This window comes from Pongo abelii, chromosome 1, assembly GCF_028885655.2.
Source record: "Pongo abelii isolate AG06213 chromosome 1, NHGRI_mPonAbe1-v2.0_pri, whole genome shotgun sequence".
NCBI lineage: Eukaryota > Metazoa > Chordata > Mammalia > Primates > Hominidae > Pongo > Pongo abelii.
Genome location: NC_071985.2, coordinates 119,765,931 through 119,780,389, shown reverse-complemented (window position 1 = coordinate 119,780,389; position 14,459 = coordinate 119,765,931). Strand labels below are relative to the sequence as shown.

Below are 14,459 nucleotides of genomic sequence, written 5' to 3'. Positions count from 1 at the left end.
GTCGGTCTCACCCCTCAGTTTCTGCCAGAGAAAAAGGAAAAGTCACCGAGAGGCCTGACCCTGACGGGTGGGGGGAGATGTGCGTGCGGAGTAGCGGGAAGCGACTGAGGAACGGGGACTGGGCAGCATTTGAATGGATGCGGGTGCCGCTGGCACCCGGGAAGACGCTGGGGGCCGGCGCTGTAGAGCCAGGCATGGGCTGGGATGTGTTTGGATTCCAATCTGGGCCTGACACCAGTTCAGTGACCTCGGGAAGTTCCCCAACCCTCCGGGCCTGTTTCCTCCCTCTGAAGTGGCGACAGTAATAGAACCGACCTCGTAGGCTCATCGGGAGGTCCTGATGGGAGAACCCATGCAACTTGCCACCACAGAGCCAGGCCCGCGGCGGTTGGCGCCTGGTGGGTATTAAAGACGAGTCGGGAAAGAAGAGCAGGTAAGAGGGTGGGGAGACTGGCCCAGTGGGTTGGGGTGTGCACCTCGGCCACGTGGAAAAGCGAGAATGCAGGGGCCAGACGCTTATGGACGATGCATATGTGGGGCCGGTTAGAATTGTGGCAGGAGGCGCTGGGGCTGATGCGCCTCACCCGGATTATCCTCTGTAATCCTCACAGCCCTGTGAAGTGGGCACTGCCATGAACGTTTTGTAAATAAGGGACCCGAGGCTCAGAGAGTTGAAGTAACTTTCCAGACGGCCCAGCTCGTCAGCGGCCAGCATTTGAAATCACACTCCAGAGCCTGTTTTTAACATAATAGCCGCTGTGACCGCATAACCAACGTATGTGTGTTGAAGTGATCAAATAACCATGCAGTGTCTTTGATGTCCAGGACTTTTGAGAAATACCTAAGAAGTATGAGGCAAGGCCCCTGCCTTCAAAGAGCTTGCAAGTTTTTGGGGGAGACTTAGGCACAAATTAACCAACATCTGTTGAGCACTTGCTGCTTGCCAGGACCCTGCCCTTCCCCTCGTGTCTTCCTCCATTCCAGGACTCACCCCCTCACTTACCCTCCCCCTCAATTCTCACAGCAACCCTGGGAGGTAGGCCTTATGGTTTCTGTTTTGCAAATGAAGAACCTGAGATTGAAGAAGAGTAGAGATTGGAGGATCAGGTCCTGAGAGGTCCCATGTGCTTTCCAATAACAGTTCAGTATATTAGAAGACAGTATTGCATCCACGGCCAAGTACTACTAGTGAGTAATACAGTAATTGCTTTTGACATTTGATAAACACGGAGAAAGGGAAGGCATTTCGGGTTATTGGGGCAGCTAGGACTTATAAGAGCAGTGCTAGGGTGGCAGCAGCATTCGGGTAGATGGTAAGGAGAATTAAGTTAGAGAGACACGATCCTGAGTCTGGTTCAGAAGTAAATTTATAAGGGCCTGTTCTATGGAATGTAGTGAGAAGTGGTTAAATAAGATGAATCCCAGGAAACCTCAAAAGAAGGCTTATAGAGCCCCATAGGGTGGTAGATTCACACTATAGACCTGAGAGCCAGATCTGTTGAGTTCCAAATTTGATTCTTGCACTTACCTGCTCTGTGTCCTCAGGCAAGTCATTTTACCTTTCCAAGCCTCACTCCCAACTCTGTAAAACAAGGATAATACCTACCTCAGGGTTATTATGATAATAACACTAGTATTTATTTCAGGCCGGGGTGGTGGCTCAAGCCTGTAATCCCAGCACTTTGGGAGGCCGAGGTGGGCGGATCACTTGAGGCCAGGATTTTGAGACCAGCCTGACCAACATGGTGAAACCCTACCAATACTAAAAATACAAAAGTTAGCCGTGCGTAGTGCATAGTACCAGCTACTCAGGAAGTTGAGACAGGAGAATTGTTTGAACCCATGATGCAGGGATTGCAGTGAGCCAAGATCTCATCATCGCACTCCAGCCTGGGCAACAGAGTGAGATTCCACCTCAAAAAAAAAAGAAAAGAAAAGGTCCGGGTGCAGTGGCTCATGCCTGTAATCCCAGCACTTTGGGATGCTGAGGCGGGCGGATCACGAGGTCAGGAGTTCGAGACCAGCCTGGCTAATATGGTGAAACCCTGTCTCTACTAAAAATACAAAAAGTAGCCGGGTGTGGTAGCATGCGCCTGTAGTCCCAGCTACTCGGGAGGCTGAGGCAGAAGAATCACTTGAACCTGGGAGGTGGAGGTTGCAGTGAGCCGAGATGGTGCCACTACACTCCAGCCTGTCCAGCCTAGGCAACAGAGTGAGACTCCGTCTCAAAAAAAAAAAAAAAAAAAATAGTATTTATTTTGCAGTGTCTAGCATATAGAAAACATTACATGAAACCTAACCCTAAAGATTAACCCTAGACGCCCTTCCCTTGAATAGACCCTAAGGAGGCTCTGAGAGGGGCCCTAACAGTATGTTCAACAGGATCATACTTTGTGTTGTATTGCAGTTTTGTACTCCTATCTTTGAAGATGGATAGTCATCAAAATTATAGACACCTCAGGCCCTACAAAACCTGGATCTGCTTTAATAGATTTTAGTGTTGTGAAGACTTTGGAATCAGAAGACCTGGTCCCAGCCGGGCACAGTGGTTCACACCTGTAATCTCAGTACTCTGGGAGGCTGAAGTGGGTGGATCACCTGAGGTCAGGAGTTCCAGATCATCCTGGCCAAAATGGCCAAACCCTGTCTCTACTAAAAAATGGAAAAAAAAAAAAAAATAGGCCTAGGCCGGGCACGGTGGCTCACGCCTGTAATCCCAGAACTTTGGGAGGCTGAGGCAGGCGGATCACCTGAGGTCGGGAGTTTGAGACCAGCCTGAGCAACATGGAGAAACCCTGTCTCTACTGAAAATACAAAATTAGCTGGGCGTGGTGGCGCATGTCTGTAATCCTGGGAGGTGGAGGTTGTGGTGAGCTGAAATCATGCCATTGCACTCCAGCCTGGTCAACAAGAGCAAAACTCCATCTCAATAAATAAATAAATAAATAAATAGGCCAGGCGCAGTGGCTTATGCCTGTAATCCCAGCACTTTGGGAGGCTGTGGCGGGCGGATCACGGGGTCAGGAGTTTGAGACCAACCTGACCAACATGGTGAAACCCCGTCTCTACTAAAAATACAAAAATTAGCCTGGCGTGGTAGTGCGCACGCACCTGTAATCCCAGTTACTTAGGAGGCTGAGGTTGGAGAATCGCTTGAACCCAGAAGGCAGAGGTTGCAGTAAGCCGAGATCGTGCCACTGCACTCCAGCCTGGGTGACAGAGCGCAAAAAGAAAAAAAAAAGATCTGGTCCCATAACTGCTATCTGTGTTATTCTGGGCAATTAATTCACTCAACTTCCCTGGGCTTTAGTTTCCTCGCCAGATAAATTAAAAATAATACCTACTAGCCTGAACTGTTGTGTTAATCAAATGAGATAGTATCTTCAGAAGTCATTGGTAAAACTTGGAAAGTGTTCTGTATTTATGAATTAATGTCATGATTTGTCTAAAGCATATAAAAGGGAAAAATTAAAAGCAACTCCAAGGCTGTTACCTGGAAAAATAGAAACAGGGTGGGTGGGTGAGCTGGTGAAAATAATAAAATAATACAGGTAAAATCCTTGCTCTTCTGCCGGGTTTTTTTCCTGATTTGAGGCACACAACATTGAAGAAATGAACTAGGGAGCATAGGATGAGAAATCAGAGTGGAGAGGAAATTGGAGATCATCTAAGGCACTCCTGACTTTTTACAGAAATGGAAATTAAGGCCCAGGGACGCTAAAAGACTTGTCTGAGGCCTCCCATCTAATGATTGGCATGATCAGAAACTCCAGTTTCTTTAATATAAAGAACAAGTACGTTTAAGATAAAATATTTTGTCATGGGGGTCTTTCAGAATCATTACATCAGAACCAGAGAAGGCCTGGTACTCTCTACTGGCTTTTAGCTTTATCACAAAATTCTTAGGATTCACCTTTCTGTTTTAAAGGTTGATAGACTGGATGCTGCTATGATAATCTGCCTCAGAAAAATGCCGGACTGTTGTTTGCAAGCTGGTTAAGTGAGCAAATCTTGGGAAAATTTCAAGCTAAGAGTTGTAACTTCGGAAGTTAGTGATGCAATAAGAAATGCAAATGCAAACTTCAAAAATTATGATATAGGTACTCTTTAAGCTGAGTAAGTTGCTCTATTGCGTTATCTGAAAGAAGAAAGATGAAATTACAGTGTGTTCTCTGGAATTCACCTACTTAACTTACATTCTTTCAGTTACTTCACCATTTCTGTGATGTAGTAAATAGGAAGGTGCTATTTTGCCCATTTTAGGAACAATAAACAATACAGGAAAGGATTCTTTTTTTAATTGACACATCGTAATTGTACATATTGTAGGTTACAGTTTTGGTGTTTCCATACATACAAATGTTGTATACTGATCAAATCAGGGTACTTAGCATATCTCTCACTTCATGCTATTTTGTAATATACAATACCTTATTGTTAACAGCAACCCTACTGTGCAATGAAACACCAGAACTTATTCTTCCAATCTAATTGTCACTTTGTACCTGTTGACCAACCTCTCCCTATCCTCCTTTCCCCTCTCCCCTTTCTAGTCTCAGCACTGTTCTCTCTGCTTCTAGGATATAAACTCTTCCTTTAAAAAAAATTAGATTCCACAGATCATATAGTATTTATCTTTCTGTGTGTGGCTTATTTCACTTAACATAATGTCCTCCGGGTTTAACCGTATTTTCACAAATGGCAAGATTTCATGCTTTTTTACAGCTGTATAATATTCTGTTATCCATATATACCACATTTTCTCTTTTTTTTCTTTTTCTTTTTCTTTTTTTTTTTTTTTTTTTTGAGACTGAGTCTCGCTCTGTCCCTCAGGCTGGAGTGCAGTGGTGCAATATCAGCTCACTGCAACCTCCGCCTCCCAAGTTCAAGCGATTCTTCTGCCTCAGCCTCCCAAGTAGCTGGGATTACAGGCGCCTGCCACCACGCCTGGCTAATTTTTGTATTTTTAGTAGAGACGGGGTTTCACCATATTACTCAGGCTGGTCTCGAACTCCTGACCTCAAGTGACCCACCCACCTCGGTCTCCCAAAGTGCTGGGATTACAGGCATGAGCCACCGTGCCTGGCCTCACATATTCTTTATTCATTCATTCACTCTTAGATGTTTGGGTTGATTCCATATCTTGGTTATTGTAAATAGTGCTGCAGTAAACATAGGAGGGCAGATACCACTTCAATGTAACTGATTTCATTTCATTTGAATATATAGCCACTAGTGGGACTCCTGGCTCATACAATAGTTCTATTTTTAATTTTTTGAGGAAAAAATTTTCAACAAAGGTGCCAAGACCACACATTGGGGAAAAGATAGTCTCTTAAATAAACGGTGCTGGGAAAATTGGAAAGTCACATGCAGAAGAATAAGACTAGACCCTGTCTCCACCATATACACAAATCAATTCAAAATGGATTAAAGACTGTCTTCTATAGCTGCTGTGCTAATTTGTAATTCCACCAAAAATGTGTGAGTGTTGTCTTTTCTCCACATCCTTGCCAACACTTGTTTTTTTGTTTTGTTTTGTTTTGTTTTGTTTTTTAAGACAGAGACAGAGTCTCACTGTGTCACTCAGGCTGGAGTGCAGTGGTGCAGTCTCGGCTCATTGCAACCTCTGCTTCATGGGTTCAAGCAATTCTCCTGCCTCAGCATCCCGAGTAGCTGGGACTATAGGCATGTGCCACCATACCTGACTAATTTTTGTATTTTTAGTAGAGTCGGGGTTTCACTATGTTGGCCAGGCTGGCCTTGAATTCCTGACCTCAAGTGATCCACCTGCCTCAGCCTCCCAAAGTGCTGGGATTACAGGCATGAGCCACCACGCAGCCTGTCTGTTAATAGCCATTCTAACTAGAGTGAGATGATATCTCATTGTGATTTTGATTTGCATTTGCCTGATGATTAGTGATGTTGAGCATTTTTTCATGTACCTGTTGGCCATTTGTAAGTCTTCTTTTGAGAAATGCCTATTAAGGTCTTTTGCCCACTTTTAAATCAAGATAACTTGTTTTTCATTGTTAAATTAAGTTATTTATATATTCTTCAGATATTAACTCCTTGTGAGATGTATAGTTTGCTTATATTTTCTCCCATTCTGTAGATTGTCTCTTCATTTTGTTACTTGTTTCCTTTTTATGTACAAAAGCTTTTCAGTTTGATGTAATCCCATTGGTCTATTTTTTGCTTTTGTTGTCTGTGCTTTGAGATCTCTTTTTAAAAACCCTTGCCCAACCCGGTTGTGCAAAGCATTTCCCTTATGTTTTCTTTTAGTAATTTCATAGTTTCAAGCTTTATATTTAAGTCTTTAATCCATTTTGAGTTGATTTATGTATATGGTGGAGACAGGGTCTAGTCTTAGTCTTCTGCATGTGACTTTCTAATTTTCCCAGCACCATTTATTGAAGAAACTGTCTTTTTCCCAGTGCGTGTTCTTGGCACCTTTGTTGAAAAACAGTTGGCCATAGAGGCATGAATTTATTTCTGGGTTCTTTATTCTGTTTCATTGGTCTCTGTGTTTGTGTTTATGCCAATACCATGCTGTTTTGGTTACTATAGCCTTGTAGTACATTTTGCAATCAAGTACTGTGATGCCTCAGCTTTGTTATTTTTGCTCAGGATTGATTTGCCTATTTGAGTCTTTTGTGGTTCCATATGAATTTAATGATTGTCTTTTTTTTTGAGATGGAGTTTTGCTCTTGTTGCCCTGGCTGGAGCGCAATGGTGCAATCTCGGCTCACCGCAGCCTCCGCCTCCCAGGTTCAAGCGATTCTCCTGCCTCACCCTCCCTAGTAGCTGGGATTACAGGCATGCGCCACCACGCCTGGGTAATTTTGTATTTTTAGTAGAGACGGGGTTTCTCCATGTTGATCAGGCTGGTCTCAAACTCCCGATCTCAGGTGATCCGCCCTCCTCTGCCTCCCAAAGTGCTGGAATTACAGAGTGAATCACCGTGCCTGGCTGTCTTTTTTTATTTCTGTGAAATATATTATAGGTATTTGATAGAGATTATATTTAGTTTGTAGATCACTTTGGGTAGTATGGGTGTTTTAACAATACTAATTCTCCCATGAACATGAAACGTCTTTCCATTCATTCTTTCATCAAGGTTTTATAGTTTTTCAGTTTAGAGATCTTTAACCTCCTTGGTTAAGTTTATTCTTAAATATCTTATTTTTGTGTAGCTATTGTAAATGGAATTATCTTCCTGATTTCTTTTAGGAAAGGATCCTTTTTAAACACAATATTTTGTCATTAAGAACACTGCCCGCCCCCCATAATATATAATACTTTAATAGGGAATATGGAAAATGTGATTTGCTTTTGAACCATGTTTGAAAAAAGGTTTGCTAAGCAAATACCTGGAGTAAAGAAGATAATGCCAATCCTAAAGACATTCTTTATTTAAAGTTGAGAGCCCTCTCATTCAGAATATCATCATCTAATTTCAGGTTATATGTCAGGTGTAGTCCTCCTGCTTTCAAAGGCCTATGTCGATCTAGGATGAATTTTGCCATTATTTAAAGAACGACTAACTCGGTATGCGTGAGAGGCACTCTAAGCTCCTCCCTGACCTCCCCCATTTCTCTTCAGCTCTCCTTGCTCTGTTTTGACCTATCACTTATCTTACCAGCCTGCACCACTTTAGTATCCTAATCAGTTACTTCTCTGGCACTCTACTGACATGACATGATGCAGTCAAAATAGTTTGCTAGAAAACAAAATGTTTGCAATAAAAATGTCTTCAACATGACAAATAAGTCAAAAATTATTGTTTCCAACTGCTGGTTTTTTGTATGTTTAGTTATTCTGGTGGCCAGGGATTTGCCTTATTGCTTCTTTGGGCCTTTGAGAATTTTTTTGTGCACACACAGACATACACACACACATATATATATGTTTCTTAAGGAATCATATTGCTACGTATTGTTTTTTTCCACTGAGATGGAATCTCACTCTGTCTCCTAGGCTGGAGTGCAGTGGCGCGATCTCGGCTCACTGCAACCTCGGCCTCCCAGGTTCAAGCGATTCTCCTGCCTCAGCCTCCCAAGTAGCTAGCTTACAGGGGCGCGCCACCATGCCCGACTGATTTTTGTATTTTTAGTAGAGATGGGGTTTCACCATATTGGCCAGGCTGTTCTTGAACTCCTGACCTCAGATCCACCCGCCTCGGCCTCCCAAATTGCTGGGATTATAGGCATGAGCCACCACGCCTGGCCGCTATTTACTACTTTTTAAATATTTGCAGGCTGGGCATGGCGGCTCACGCCTGTAATCCCAGCACTTTGGGAGGCTAAAGCAGGTGGATCACGAGGTCGGGAGTTCGAGACCAGCCTGGCCAACGTGGTGAAACCCCATCTCTACTAAAAATACAAAAATTAGCTGGGCATGGTAGCGCATGCCTGTAATCCCAGCTACTCAGGAGGCTGAGGCAGAGAATCATTTGAACCCGGGAGGCAGAGGTTGTAGTGAGCCGAGATGGCACCACTGCATTCCAGCCTGGGCGACAGCGAGCCTTTGTCTCAAAATATATATATATATATTTGCAATGGCTTGATAATATGAAACATTTACGTTGCTTCTTAATAATCATCTAAGAATTAATTTAGATTAAAAAGCACAAAAGTTTGAAACATACCTAAAATATTATGACAATCTGACAGTACTGCTTTAAAACGTTAAAGGTGGCAAAACAATCCATATGGAAAACAAGCAGCTGAGAATATTCCTTTTTGACCTGTTTATCTTCAAAATCAATTTGTTTTCCTTTTTTTTTTTTTTTTTTTTTTTTTGAGATGGAGTCTTGCTCTGTCGCCCAGGCTGGAGTGCAGTGGCACGATCTCGGCTCACTGCAAGCTCCGCCTCCCGGGTTCACACCATTCTCCTGCCTCAGCCTCCGGAGTAGCTGGGACTACAGGCACCCACCACCACATAGAGACGGAGTTTCACCGTGCTAGCTAGGATGGGCTCAATTTCCTGACCTCGTGATCCTCCCGCCTTGGCCTCCCAAAGTGCTGGGATTACAGGCGTGAGCCACCGCACCCAGCCAAATTAAATTTGTTTTCAACCAGATTACCTGAGGCTCAATCTATGTCATCCTAATTCCCACTCTGGTCTGATAAGGCTTGACTCTTGTTCCTTGTTTTTGCTAGCCCAGGGGGATAGTTTTGACCTGTGCTCTTTGTAACCTACATTTAGGATCTTTTCTAGGAAGCATTCTTTCTAGAGATGGTCCTATGTATTTGCCAGACCTGTTTTCTTCCTTGACCCCTAGCTAGTAAAAGTCCTAACCCTGAGTAGCTTCCCCACCTCCCTCTTTTCCTCCCTCCCTTCCTTTCTTCCTTCCATCTCTAGTAAAGTATTTTAGGCAAATGGGATGGGGAGTTCAGTAATAACAATAATAAATTGATGATAGCCAAGATTTCTGGGATACTTACCATATGCCAAGCATTGCTGTAAGCACTTTAGATGTAGTAACACTCATTAATTCCTCACAAAAATGCTATAAACTAGGAACTGTTACAATCCCCATTTTACAGACATATACAGATACAGAGAGATTGAGTAGCTTCCCCAAGGTCACGTAATCAGTATTATCTCAAGTCATCAGAAAGTAGTCATCATGCTGGATTAAGAAAATGTGGCACATATACACCATGGAATACTATGCAGCCATAAAAAATGATGAGTTCATGTCCTTTGTAGGGACATGGATGAAATTGAAAATCATCATTCTCAGTAAACTATCGCAAGAACAAAAAACCAAACACCGCATATTCTCACTCATAGGTGGGAATTGAACAGTGAGAACACATGAACACAGGAAGGGGAACATCACATTCTGGGGACTGTTGTGGGGTGGGGAGAGGTGGGAGGGATAGCTTTAGGAGATATACCTAATGCTAAATGACAAGTTAATGGGTGCAGCACACCAGCATGGCACATGTATACATATGTAACTAACCTGAACATTGTGCACATGTACCCTAAAACTTAAAGTATAATAATAATAAAAAATAAAATAAAATAAATTGGCAAAAATCACAATTTACTTTTTAAAAGTTACAGTTCAAGATACAACTTAAAAAATAACAAGTAAATACCTGCTTATAAAGGAAAAAGTTACTAATTGAGAATATTCAGACTTCACCACTACACAATATATGCATATAAGAAAGCTGCACTTATACCCCTTTAATATATAAAAATATATTTTTTAAAAAAGGAAAATTTTAAATTATTTTTTTAAAACATTATGTTGTATGCCATAAATACAATTTTCACTTAGAAATAAACAATTTTAAAATGTATAAAATAAAAAAGAAATGAGCTAACAAAAAAAAAAAAAAAAAAAGAAAGTAGTCATCATGGCCGGGCATGTTAGCTCACACCTGTAATCCCAGCACTTTGGGAGGCCAAGGCGGATGGATCACGAGATCAGGAGTTTGGGACCAGCCTGGCCAACATAGTGAAACCCTGTCTCTACTAAAAATACAAAAATTAGCCAGATGTGGTGGCAGGCACCTGTAGTCCCAGATACTTGGGAGGCTGAGGCAGGAGAATGGCTTGAACCTGGGAGGTGAAGGTTTACAGTGAGCTGAGACCGCACCATCGCGCTCCAGCCTTGTCAACAGAGCAAGACTCTGCCTGACAAAAAAAAAAGAAAGTAGTCATCATTTAGTTTTCACCAAAAATACACAAGTAAAAATTGTCATTTGTAGCTATTAATACCATAGGAGACTAATCCATAGAATTTAAGGCCATCTTGACTTAGAAAAACCCTGTTTTGGGTTCCTTTTATGTTAGTAGAGCAAAACAACCATTATGAAAGCATGTGCCATGAAAGGTGCCTTTGAAACCAGAGATTCACCACAGAGAACTACCCCCTGCTTATCTGAATTTGGGGTAGTTATCAGTCTCTAGTCAGCTAAGTTGGGGACAAAGATGATGGGAGATGGTTTTGTTAGCAGCTTATCTATTTATTTATTTATTTTTTGAGATGGAGTTTCACTCTTTCACCCAGGCTGGAGTGAAGTGGCGTAATCTCGGCTCACTGCAATCTCCGCCCCCTGGGTTCAAGCAGTTCTCCTGTGTCAGCCTCCAAATTAGCTGGGATTACAGGCGCGTGCCACCACACCAGGCTGATTTTTGTATGTTTAGTAGAGACGAGATTTCACCATGTTGGCCAGGCTAGTCTTGAACTTCTGACCTCAGGTGATCCACCCACCTCAGCCTCCCAAAGTGCTGGAATTACAGGTGTGAGTCACCATGCCCAGCCAACTAACAGCTTAATTTTAAGGTCACCTATTTCTAGGAAGTTCTGGGTGTCCTGGTGCCCATATTCCATGCTATAAGATCATTCAGTGTGAGAATCTGGACTTTATAGCCCTCACCCAAAGCAGCAGCAGATAGTTGGAATTATTGGACAGCTGCACATCAAGCCTACTGTGATTCAGCCGAGGGGTACATGCAGCGAAGGAGGCCTCTAACATCACAGTGACTGGCTTTGTGTATCCATCTGCCTGGGGATCCAGACCTGGGTGTTCTACCTGGACCTTCACTGGTGAGCAAGATGAGGCTTAAATAAAGCATACAATTCAATTTGTGGTGACCTCTGAGAACCCCAAATCTGCCATGAATCCCTGCACCACACAATACCTGTGACACTTGTGCCAAGGTGAGGTCCAGTAGCTACCAAACCTATTTCTGAGCTGCATATTAGAGTGAAGCCTTCCTCCCTACCCTCCGTCTTACCTTTTGCACAAATCATGGGTTCAGATGTTATACCTATTACTGCGCTCTGATAAGATTTTTTTTTTTTTTTTTTTGCAGTCATGGAATAAGGCCATACCCTGTGGGTAGGGTATAAAGGTTTCTCTCTATATAGTAGGTGTTCTCATTATCAGTCATTCAAAGAAAAAGAGAATCCTCACCAGAAAAACTTGGAACATGGAACAGATGGAAGGTGGCACTTCTGGATATGCCTTTTTACATCTGAACTTGGAAGAGTTAAGAATTGTTGAAGGCCCTTCTCACAGATCAGGGGAAATAGCTTCTGTCACAGAGCTGCCTACTCCAGGAGAACCAAAAATGAAAGTAAACACTCATATTTTGTAAGTCTGTTCCTGAACTTCCGTCAATCAAGTTTAATCTAAATCAAGGATTCAAACTGAGAAGCATTTAAAGACCAAGAAAAAGTTAATTAGCCCAGTATAAGTCAACAAGAAATGGTAAGCAGTATGGGGGAAAAGGAGTGCTACACCCTTCTAGGCATCCAAATTCAAGCATTTACAATGTACTGCATGAAGCAGTACCCTATACAGCACTAATAACAGCCCAAACTTGCTTGACATTTCTACATAATACATTATTCATTAATTCAGAAGAAAAATAGAATTCTTAAAACTCCTAACTTTATTTTTAATTAATATAAAGGATGAACCAACAACAACAAAAAATTGTGTGGGCGTTAGAAAATAAGGACTAGGCGCCTGGGCACGGTGGCTCACGCCTGTAATCCCAGCACTTTGGGAGGCTGCAGTGGGCAGATCACAAGGTCAGGAGATTGAGACCATCCTGGCTAACACGGTGAAACCCCGTCTCTACTAAAAAATAGAAAAAATTAGCTGGGCGTGGTGGTGGGCACCTGTAGTCCGAGCTACTCTGGAGGCTGAGGCAGGAGAATGGCGTTAACCCGGGAGGCGGAGCTTGCAGAGAGCCGAGATTGCCCCACGGCACTCCAGCCTGGGCGACAGAGCAAGACTCTGTCTCAAAAAACAAAAAAAGGAAAAGAAGGACTAGGCAGGCAGATGTGGGGTGGGGCAAAATAAACATGGCAGCCAGCAGACCAGTCTGTTTCAGCATAGTCTCTGCTGCAGTATTTAAGAAATAGGTAGAGCCAGCCGGGCACGGTGGTTCACGCCTGTAATCCCAGCACTTTGGGAGGCCGAGGCGGGCGGATCACCTGAGGTCTGGAGTTCAAGACTAGCCTGACCAACATGGAGAAACCGCGTCTCTACTAAAAATACAAAATTAGCCAGGCATGGTGGGATCACAGGCCTGTAATCCCAGCTACTTGGGAGGCTGAGGCAGGAGAATCACTTGAACCCAGAAGGCAGAGGTTGTGGTGAGCCCAGATCGTGCCATTGCACTCCATCCTGGGCAACAAGAGTGAAATTCTCCATCTCAAAAACAAAGAAATAGGTAGAGCCGGGTGTGGTGGCTCACGCCTGTAATCCCAGGAGGCTGAGTTCGGTGGATCACTTGAGATCAAGAGTTTGAGACTAGCCTGGCCAACATGTGAAACCCCATCTCTGCTAAAAAAAAAAAAAACAAAAATTAGTCGGGCATGGTGGCAGGCACCTGTAATCGCAGCTACTTGGGAGGCTGAGGCAGGAGAATCGCTTGAACCCCAGAGGCAGAGGTTGCAGTGAGTTGAGATCGCATGACTGCAGTCCAACGACAGGGTAAGACTCCGTCTCAAAAAAAAAAGGTAGAAAGCAGAATGCTTCCTCCCGGTGCCAAGGGTGATTTATGAAAGATCCCCAAGGAAAAGTTGAATATCAGAATGAGAGTCATTTTGGCAGTCCCATCCCTGTTTGGAGACACTCCTTTCGTTGTTACTTTTGGCAGATGAGGATTTGAGTTTAAGAGACCTGGTGGATTTCCGTACAACCTCATAATTTCCCCCTATCCAAGACCCATGATTCCATTTTTGTCACTGTGGCCACAGTGGCTGAAATGGCTCACTTCATCCTTTGCACTAAACAGCCTTCAGCCCCACACTGCACCACTAAATGGACAAGTTCTTTTTTCTCTAGTGTCTTAAATTCATGGCCTCAGTCTGAGGGCTTTAGTTTTATACTGCTTTGGGAGAGTCCTCTTTAAAGTCTTAGAGATATACATATACCTCTTACTGTTTACCACCTCTAATTTAATAGCAAGAAAGAAACTGGAAATCTTGTAGGAATACTCTCTGTTCCTTTTTTTTTTTTTGAGACAAAGTCTCACTCTTGTCACCAGGCTGGAGTGTAATGGCGTGATCTTGGGATCTTGGTTCACCGCAACCTCTGCCTCTCAGGTTCAAGTGAGTCTCCTGCCTCAGCCTCCCCAGTAGCTGGGATTATAGGCACCTGCCAACACGCCTGGCTAATTTTTGTATTTTTAGTAGAGACGAAGTTTCACCATGTTGGCCAGGCTGGTCTCGAACACCTGACCTCAGGTTATCTGCCCGCCTCGGCCTCCCAAAGTGCTGGGATTACAAGTGTGAGCCACTGTGCCTGGCCGAGGAACACTCTTTGTTCTATGCTACCTACCAGGACAGCTAGTCTACTCAGTTACCCCAAAACCAAAAGCATAGTAACTCAACAAGCTCAGAATACACCATTCTGCTTGCAGCCATTGTTTTCACCACTACCCCATTTCCCCCTGCACACATAGCTCATTAC

General features: G+C 43.4%; 1 protein-coding gene across 1 annotated transcript in view; it reads left to right on the top strand.

The window, feature by feature from the left end:
- Positions 1-414: 414 nt before the first annotated feature.
- LRIG2 (leucine rich repeats and immunoglobulin like domains 2) overlaps positions 415-14,459 on the top strand; it is a 178,913-nt gene continuing 164,868 nt past the window's right edge. Inside the window, exon 1 of the mRNA XM_054529213.1 lies at positions 415-433. The gene's annotated coding sequence lies outside the window, so the exon portion shown is untranslated. The remainder of the gene's footprint in view (positions 434-14,459) is intronic.